General features: G+C 48.1%; 1 protein-coding gene across 2 annotated transcripts in view; it reads right to left on the bottom strand.

Moving 5' to 3' along the window:
- The window catches only part of Zbtb7c (zinc finger and BTB domain containing 7C), a 393,754-nt gene extending 384,258 nt beyond the window's left edge, over positions 1-9,496 (bottom strand). The window contains exon 1 of one of the 2 annotated variants that reach the window (XM_029560101.1): positions 9,372-9,496. The gene's annotated coding sequence lies outside the window, so the exon portion shown is untranslated. The remainder of the gene's footprint in view (positions 1-9,371) is intronic. The other variant, XM_029560102.1, reaches the window with a different exon arrangement.
- Positions 9,497-9,530: the final 34 nt, after the last annotated feature.

The following is a 9,530-nucleotide window of genomic DNA, read 5'->3' as shown; positions in this document are numbered from 1 at the left end:
TACCCCAAGTAGCCAGTATTACATAATGAGGCCTTGTCTTAAAAAAAAAGAATTTTAAAATGTAATTTTGAAAAAGATATCTCCAAGACATATTGAATGGAAAATGAAATACATTGTGTATGGTTTGCTTCCATTTGGATAAAAAACATTAGAAATTCATTTATGTATATACATGTGTATTTTTTTCTTGTATATGCACTAAATGGCTTTAAACTGAAGAAACTATAGCGGCTACTTGGGGTAAGGAGATGAACATAGCTTTGAGAGAAAGATATTTCACTTTAAATACCCTTTGGACCTTTTGAATTTTAAACCATGTAAGTGTTGACCTATTCAGGAAAAAAATTAAATTAAAAATTCAAAGCAAGCAATGTGGGGGAAAGCAATACAAATATAGCTCATGAAAGCATAAAAGAGAAATCTTCATTATAAAATGGTTCAAGGTAGACTGCTGAGTCATCTGTGAACCATGGAGGAGAGACACTTCATAATCCAGGCTTGGGAGCGGGAGGAGGCTGCATGGGTTCCAGCACCCAATCTGCAGTTGCCTGCTGGAGTAGTTTTCAAGAGTGGAGCAACCCCTCTGAGCCTCAGTTTCTGCATTTGGACCAGCTGCTAGAGTTCTCAGGCCCCCTTTCTATCTGAGAGATGGGAATCCCTCAGGTAGACACATATGTGGTGATAACTGGATTTAAAAAGAAAAGGGTACACCTTAAAAGGAGAAAGTGCTTCCTTCCCCTTCTAGAAGGGTGTAGTGAGGAGACAAAACCCCAAGTCCCCCTCACCAGAGTGCAGGAAAAGCAGTGCTCTGACTTCAGGAGCCAAAAATACAACTGGATCATACCCTTCCCTCCAATCACACCTGCTGCCCTGTCCTTCCCTCCTCCCACATCCTCTCTGGACAGGCCCAGTGTCCATTTATGACAGAGCTGAAAAAGTTCCTTTTCTGTGCTAATATTTCCTGTCAGGCCCTCCTGTCTCTTATGGCCACCATGCACAGCTCTCTGGGATAAGGGACAGGAGGAAGCTTCAGAATTCCAACACAATGAAAACATGTCACTGTTCTAAAATAACAACACCCTTGCTCATCTAAGCACACTCTTTTAAACAGGTTGTCATTGGACACGGTCCATTCTTAGAGAGCTTACTGAATAAGCTGCCCGACAGAACTCTGAAAGCATGCTTGAGCAATGAGCCCCCACATTCCCCTCTGCTGCCCAGCCTGCTCTCACATCCCACCCGTATCTTCTCCACAACCTGCAGCGACTAAACTGGCTTCCCATGCCTCTGTCTCAGGAACTAAAGGATATCAGAGCAGGAATGGCTCTTAGACACAATCCAGTCTCATGTATGAATCGGGAAACTGAGGTCTTTGAAAGTGGAACAGCCCCTTTAGGCAGATAGCATATGCTCTCTCTCCACTGGGTCAGTATAAAAGTCAAGTCTCCCACCTTTTGCCTCCCTTCTAGTCTGCTTTTCTGCGATGCATTCCTTCCTGCTTTCCTTAGCCCCTGCCTCCCCGGGACTGGCCTTCCTAAGCTGGGTTCCTATGCTATCCAGAATTACAACCACCAGCCTGAGAGTTACTGGACACTTGAAATGGGACTAGGGTCCCATGTTGAAGGGACAATATTTTGGCTATATTGAGTTAAATAAAGCACATTACTGAGATTCATTTTACCTGTTGTTTTACTTTTAAAGGTATGGCTATCAGAAATTTTTAATGTATATACAGATGGTTCATAGTAAATTCCTATTAAGCTGCACTGCTCCAGATCATCTTCTGCTTCCCCACCCGACCCTAGGTCAGTAAAACTGGCCTGCCCGTGCCTGAATCTAAATCCAGATATTCTTCACTGTGAGGACCAGTGGGTATCCTGTGTATGAGGAAGCAACTGTTTCTAGCAGCAGTAACTACATTAAGCTTCTGGCTTTAGTGAGTACTCCACTTGAGGTGAGGAGGTAGGGAAGGATGCTGGCACCCCCTGAGTGATGTTAATTCTGTCCACAAGTAAGCAGTTGCCCCCAACAGTCATCATTCTTATAGACTAGGTTTTATCCCCTGAAACAGGTGGCAGCTTGGGAAGAAAAAGGAGGAAGACAACAAAGAGGAAGGCCTGCCTTAGGGTAGGAGCCTCACTACCTGACTACTGGGTGAAGCTGGCCTGGCAACAAAGAAGGACTTCATCCCAGGCTACTGAATTGATGAGGACTACCACCAGCATGCCTGGTGGTAGTGAATAGTCAATCCACTTGGCCAATCCTCAGTCTTTTCTCGTCCTCCTGATTTGGGTTACAGGTTTATAAAATGCCTGAGTAATGGTGGCTTCCATGCATGGGTCCCTAGTTCTTTGTTAGACTGTTCTAAGAACTCGGGGTGGGGGGGGTGTCAGTGTGTGTGTGTGTCAGTGAGTGTGTGAGAGTGTGTACTTGTGTGTGTACATGAGTGTATGCATGTGTGTCTGAGTGTCCATGTGTGTGCACTGTGTATGAGTGTGTGTGTATAAGTGTGCATGTGTGTGAATGTGTGACTGTGAGAGAGTATGAGTGTGTGTGCCTGTGTGTATGTGTATAAGTGTATGTGTGACTGTGAGTGTGTGAGTGTATGTCTGAGTGTCTGTGTGAGTGTGTATATGTGTGTGTGAGTGTGTGTGTGTGCATGTGTGTGGCTGTTTGTGTGTATGCATGTGTGTTTCTGTATGTTTCTGTGTGTGTGTGTATATATAAAACCTACCTCCTTTTCCTGACCATCCTGTCACTGTCATTGCACAGTGAAAGAAACCAGAGCTGAGAGGGGTTAAGTAACATAGCATGCCCAACATGCCAGAAGAAAGTGGCAAAGTCATGGGTGGGATTCCAGGCTGGTCAGCTCCAAACGCTATGCTCCTCAGCATGCCTTAACTTTTCAGTCTCGGTTTCCTCATCTGAGAAACTAGAGTAAGAGTGAGGTCTTGCAATCCCAAGAACTCACTCTCTGCTGAGACCAGTTCTGAGCTCTGGCAAGTACCAATCTGTGGAGTCTGTTGCCATGCCCAATCTCCACTCTGCAAGGCTGTACCCTGACATTCCCCCTACATGGATCTCCCTACTTTTGATCTGCAGGGGGTTCGTTACTTCTAGACCCTTATACAAGATTTCACCAAAACCTCACCTCCTCCAAACAGTGAAATGAAGCCAGATTACTGTTTTGGAAGTCAGTCATCCCATGTGGCTGCTCTCTCCTCTTCCTCCCATCTCTTTAAGCTCCTAGCCAAGCACACTCTGAAAGGAGGTGTTGATCTCTATGAATGTTATTAGGGTCTCTTCTCCCACTGGAAGGATTTTGTATTTTATTCATTTAGCAAATATATTCCAGCCATGTTTCCATGCCTTGGAACACAGTAGTAAAGGAGGCATCATCCCAGGCTCTGGGAAGAGTGAAGGACAGCCCCCAACATTGATGCCCTAAGATACTGATGAAACGACGTTTCTTATTTCTCGAGTTCCTTCTGCCTCTCTTATTTTTAATGATTAATTAATGAGCACTGACTTTTTCTTTTTTGTATATTTTTGTATTTGTTTGTTTTGAGACAGGGTCTCCCTATAGCCCCACCTAGCCTGGAACTTGATATGTAGACAGAGATCCATGTGCCTCTGCATCCTGAGTTTTGAGATTAAAGGTGTGCGCCACCACACCCAATCCAATATTTTTCTTTTATGAGGTATGGTGCAGTACTTGAAAGAATGCTACACATTTGTTTCAAATATGTTCCCAAATGTTCTAGAATGCGTAACAACACCATGGACCCCTTCTCCTTAGCAGGATGGTGTAGAAGGGAGCATGAGATGCCCATCTCTAAGCACCTCCACAGTGCTGGGATGCTGAAGAAGGAAAACAGCTTTCCTTATTCTAAATAGAGAAGCTAAAGCCACCTGAAGTCTTCTTAGAGCGTGTGAACCTCCATCTCCTCCAGCATCAGTGGCTCACACTGGGAATGTAAGTGCCAGGTTCCCAGGAGAAAGCGGCCTTTCTGTTTAGTGAGAGATGGCATGTGCTTTTGAAGTTTGGGGAAGTCATGCACACATGTATTATATGTGGGTACTTTTGTCTCTATATGTGTATCTGTAGATATAGAAAAAGACTGGGACAAACTGCAACGAATTTAGGATGCTAGAGCAGTTTGTTTTAATTTTGTACTTTTCCATAGTTTCCAAATTTTCTATCATGACTCTTACTGTTTTATAATCAGAAAATAAGCAGTAAGCAAAATGCTAATCATTTTTAAATTTCCTCATGAATCTGTTTTTACAGGCACCATTTCTGTGGGGGTTTGGAAGTCAGCAGGGTGTGAAACACAAATGAAATTCCTTACTCCTGTGGGGCCAAGTATACCCCTTGGCCCTGGAAAAGGGACCTTCCACACTGGCAGACAGCTGTCCACAGCTGTTCTGAGGATGCTGCCAATGAATGGTACTGATGAAAAAGACACAACTCATGTCTCTCCATGGGTGGCATTATACTTAGAACTCTTATCCACCAGAGAGTAAGAATGAGAGCAAGGATGAGAGAGAGAGAGAGAGAGAGAGAGAGAGAGAGAGAGAGAGAGAGAGAGAGAGAGAAATAAGTGAGCTAGGGGGACTTCAGTCCTACCAATGATAGACTCCTCCACCCAAGCCAACCTTGACAATGGCCCTCCTAGGCTGTGCCCACTGAATATGACTTTCGTTTCCTGCCCTACATCAGAATATATATGACAAGCTTTTGTTCTGCCTCTGGGCTGAAGAGACTCAGAGCCCCTAGTCACCTCATCTTCCCCCACACAGCTCTAATCAGCACATTCACTCAATTATCTACTTGGGCACTGCCATGCGCCAGCACAGCTCTGATGTGGAAGAAACAATGGCAAGCAGAGCAAACAAGGTCCTCGCCCTCCCAGAGCAAACACTCTGGTGGGAAAGACAAGCAATAGAGGAGACCCAAGGTCACATCCCAGTAGCACTGGGTACAGTAAAGAATATATACTAGCTGGGCGTGGTGGTGCACACCTTTAATCCCAGCACATGGGAGGCAGAGCCAGGTGGATCGTTGTGAGTTCAAGGCCAGCCTGGTCTACATAGTGAGTTCAGGTCAGCTGGGGCTACAGGGAGACCTTGTCTCAAAAAGACAGAAAAAAAAAAAAAAGAATATATACTATAGCAGGATGCCTCAGCTGAGACCCAAATGATAGGGAGGATCACAAAGAAGAACATTCTGGACAAAAAGAATGGTGAGCCAGGACAAGGGAACTTCTTCAAGAAACCACTCTCTACAAGGCCAGGCCTGCCTTAGGGTAGGAGCCTCACTACCTGACTACTGGGTGAAGCTGGCCTGGTAACAAAGAAGGACTTCATCCCAGGCTACTGAATTGATGAGGACTACCACCAGCATGCCTGATGGTAGTGAATACTCAATCCACTTGGCTCCAGAGATCTCACTACACTGGTGGGACACTCCTCCCCATTCTCAACCACATGCAGGGGCCAGGTCCGTGCCCTCTCAATATACCCTTCTCCATGCCACAGTAGTGGAAATGAAGAAGCCAATCTAACCATTCTCCTCTCTGCCCAGCCCATGACATCACTTCAGTAAACCCTTTCTGTGTCCAGCCTCAAGCTGGACTGTGAGTATGCAGAGAGAGGAGCCGCCCATGCCCCACTCTGGAAGGCATCAACTATGTACGTGCCTCAGCTGCCCAACAGCACTTCTCCTCTCTATCCAGGGTCTCCTACATAAGTCTTCTACCCTACGTGAAGCCTGCTGTGAGCCCATGAGATGGTTCTTATAGACACAGCAGAGCGGTTTCTCTACCCCCCTTCCTCCCTCCACCGGCCAGGCAGAAAATCTGCTCAGTCTCAGGAATGAAGTTGTAACCAGCAGCTTGGCAGGTACTATTGATTCAGGACAAAGGAGGATTTTGGGTTGGCTTGAAGAGTGGGTGAGCAAGGGGGCCTCCAGGGATGGGTGTGGGAGAGGAAGCTAGGGAAGGAGCACAAGCCTCAGATCTCCTCCATTGCCACACATTGATGCCTCTGCTTGGAATCAGAGAGGGCTACATCTAATCTGCCACTTTCAAAAATCTCCTGCATAAAAATCATTATTATTATCCAGAAACTCTACACCATTCAGCAATTCTGCCCTGGGAGATTTCCGGAGTGTCCAGGAGCAGTGCCTAAGAAAAGGTACACTCATTGACTTTGCAGAGACCTTGTAGCCTAAATATCCAAGACAGCAATGTTCCAAGAAGCCCTAAGGGATCCTTCCACAAAGATCAGGGTTCACTCCATTGTGGTGGGATGGCACGGCTTTTTTCAGAGGGACACAGTCATCCTGGGGAGAAGTCAGTGTTACAGATGGTTCCAGACCCATGAGCCGCTTCTTCCCAGGAGAGGAGGGGAGGTTATAAATAGCCGTCAATCCTACACAGGCATGGATTCCACACCCCCACCCAAGCCTTAACCAGCTGGTCCCCCAGCACCCAAGTTCCCACAGCCTGTTACAGGACAGAGGACAACTGCCTACCCTCAACAGGGACAGGGAGCAAAATACCCTGACATATGGCCTCCATTCAACTGTAACTGCTAATTTCCCCTGTCACTTCTGTACTGAGAAGGACAATGAACCAGAAACATTACTAGGTTACCTGAAGGAAGCCCAAGCTGCAGGCACCAGAAGTTAGAGAAAAACCACTTTCCCCTCACTCTGCCTCAGTTTCTCCCTCTATCTAGCTCTTGGGGATGCTAATGAGATTAGCATGCAATGAACCTGAAAGACAGAGACAAAACATCATGTACTATTATCATTAGGATACCAAATCTTAGTTTCTTCTGAAGGAGTTACAAGCACAGATATAGGGACATTGATCCTTGTCTGTGTAAGCAAGCTGAGGGATTATACTTAGTGGCACTGTATTGGCCTTGAGTTCTTCATACTGCATGTCCTTGAGAACAAGAAAACTTACAGAATGTTCCTCTTACAAGTCACTTCTGACTAATACAGATAGACACATCACACCCAGTCTTATTCTGACTTAATAAGGTTCTGCCCAGCCATATGTAATATTACACACTGAAGGCTAAGCATTGCCCTGGAATATTTTGGTTTGAAGAAAATTCTCTTAATCATTATGGTTCTACACCCCCACACACATACACACCATGCACACTGGGAAGAAAAAAGTGGCTAAGATCTAAGTGGCCAACTTGCATCTCTTTTTAATTAAGACACTTTGTTTGCTCAATAAAATACAGAGTAAAAAACATTTACTGAGAACCCATTCATTGATGCTTAATAGCTGTGTCAAATACTCATAACAACATTTATTCCAACACCCCCAGATAATTGCTCATCTCTCTCATTTGGTATCCACAACAGCACAGCATTTGTGTCCAAGTGTAATTGATCCAAAATTGGGCTCTCTTTCAAAAATATCTGTAAAACCTAATTACCAGGAAAATAGTTTTGGCATCCTACGGAAAGTGGGTGCTTCAGTGAGACAAGCTGTACCCTCATCTTGGCTAATCAAGCCACATTATGTTATGTTACCCAAAGAGTCAGAGGGAGGTAGGGCAGTGAAGGAGCAGGAAAGTTGGGACCATGTCACACAGGACTTTGCAGTAACAATCCTGATTTTGGTAGGTCAAGGGCAGGGGACAGAAAACATTATGTTTGTTGCAAAGTATGACTTTAGAAAGTACCAGATAATAAGCTCATAAGGGGCTTAAGGTCTAGGGGTGGCATTTCTGCTATCAGACCCACAACGCCTTGTCCTGGGAACTCTTTCCAGGCAGGCCTGTGGTGCTGATGCTATTTCTAGTCTCCCTGAGCCCTTGTCACTGTGGTAACTCACTTCCCTCCTCAGACCTGGGATTGCTTAGTAGAAAGGGTTCTCCCGATACCTAGGGTCTCTTTCAGCCCCAAATTTTGTGATCTTTAAAGAAAAAGAGCCCCCTTTCTGCTCCTGTGCTTTGTGGGGGCAGTAAAGAATACTGAGTGAGGGTTGGATCAAAAAGAATGAAGGGCTGAGTGTTTCCACCTCTCACTGGTTTTGTACCTACTTGCAACACCCAGGTATCAGACCCACTGTGGATATAATGATTTCTTTCAGCCTAAGGCTGACCTACCCGGGTGGTTCTACCTGGCTGCCCTAGATGGTCAACCTGGCCAATACCGAACTGGGCCAACCCAGGAAATCTCAGAACCTCTCTCTCTCTCTTTCAAAGCTGGATACATCTTAGCCTCCTCTTTTAAGAGTTCTCTTCCCAGCCCCACTCTTCTCTCCGTCCCAAAAGCCCCAGAAATTCCAGCCCTAGCTCTGCAACAACATGCCACTGGCCTCAACTCCAGCCCAATTCTAGGAATAGGGAGGCTTGAGTACCTGTCTCCACAGCTATGCAGATTTCAAAGGTAAGAAGCACTGCTGCGGCTGCTTTGCTTTGGGGTTCTCCTGGCCTTCCCCCAGGGGAAACCAGCTCAATAGCCAGAATAACAAAGCGGCACAGCAATGGGAAGCAATTCGCTTTCAACCCAACAAGAGACTCGCACACTGTGGATGAAGATGCTCGCGGGTCAAGTGTGTGTCGCTAGGAAGAAATGTCCAGCTGCCGGGCAGGGTGACAGGTACCCAGGCAGGCGGCTGGAAGGAATTGTGTATGTGCGCCCATTTCCCTCAACTTCCTGATTTGCAAGGATCTGGGATTCCCGTCTGAGCGCCAGGGCTGCACGGTTGAGAGGTGTGGGGTCCCCTCCCCTCTTGATAGCCCCATTTCTATTCTTTAAGAAAAGACCGGTGCGAGGTGCGGGTGTTCAAGTCCCACTAAACCATCACTCCCCCAAAAGCTCTCCCGCCTTCCCCACAGAAGCACAGCAAAACTTTTGGCAGGAACCACCTGTGGCTGTCCAGAGGCCCGCCCAGCCCGGGCCCCGGAGGCGCCGCGGAGCCCGAGGCCGCACACGCCGGCAGAAGTTCCCTGCCAGCCCCGCGCGCCACTTCGCTCCGGGCCGCGGTGCCAGGCAGGAGGCGCGGCGCCCGCTCGCTGGCTAGCTCTCCTCTGGCTCTCCCCTCCCTCCTCCTCTCCCTCTCTCCCTCCGCCCGCCTCCTCCGGTTGCATGGCTGCCGCACGCACGGAGCCCCTGAATAGCCACCGCAACCCCCCGCCTCCTGCCCAGAGAGCAGAGCGCGTCCCTGTCCCCGCCAGCTCCCCGGGGCGCGCGGACCTCCCGCCTCCTAGCAACCGCTCCGCCATCGCCCACGGGCGCCGCGGATGCTCAGCCACGCTCTCCGCGCCCCGCGACCTCCAGACCCTCCTGGGCAGCCGAAACGCTAGAGAGGACCCCTGGCAGCCCAGCCGCTCACCTCTGCGCGCCGCCGGCCCCGCGCGCCTCCCGCACAGGGCTGCGGGCCGCCGTGCTCGCGTCCTCTTTGGTGGCCGCCGTCGGTCCGTCCCTGCGCTCCCGGGCCGCGCCGCTGTCAGAGTCGCGTGGCGGGTCTGCGCCGCGGGTGTGCAGCGGAACC

This window comes from Nannospalax galili, unplaced genomic scaffold (assembly GCF_000622305.1).
Source record: "Nannospalax galili isolate Female #2095 unplaced genomic scaffold, S.galili_v1.0 scaffold169, whole genome shotgun sequence".
NCBI lineage: Eukaryota > Metazoa > Chordata > Mammalia > Rodentia > Spalacidae > Nannospalax > Nannospalax galili.
Note: the sequence above shows the minus strand (reverse complement) of the source record. Positions and strands in the feature narration are given on the sequence as shown.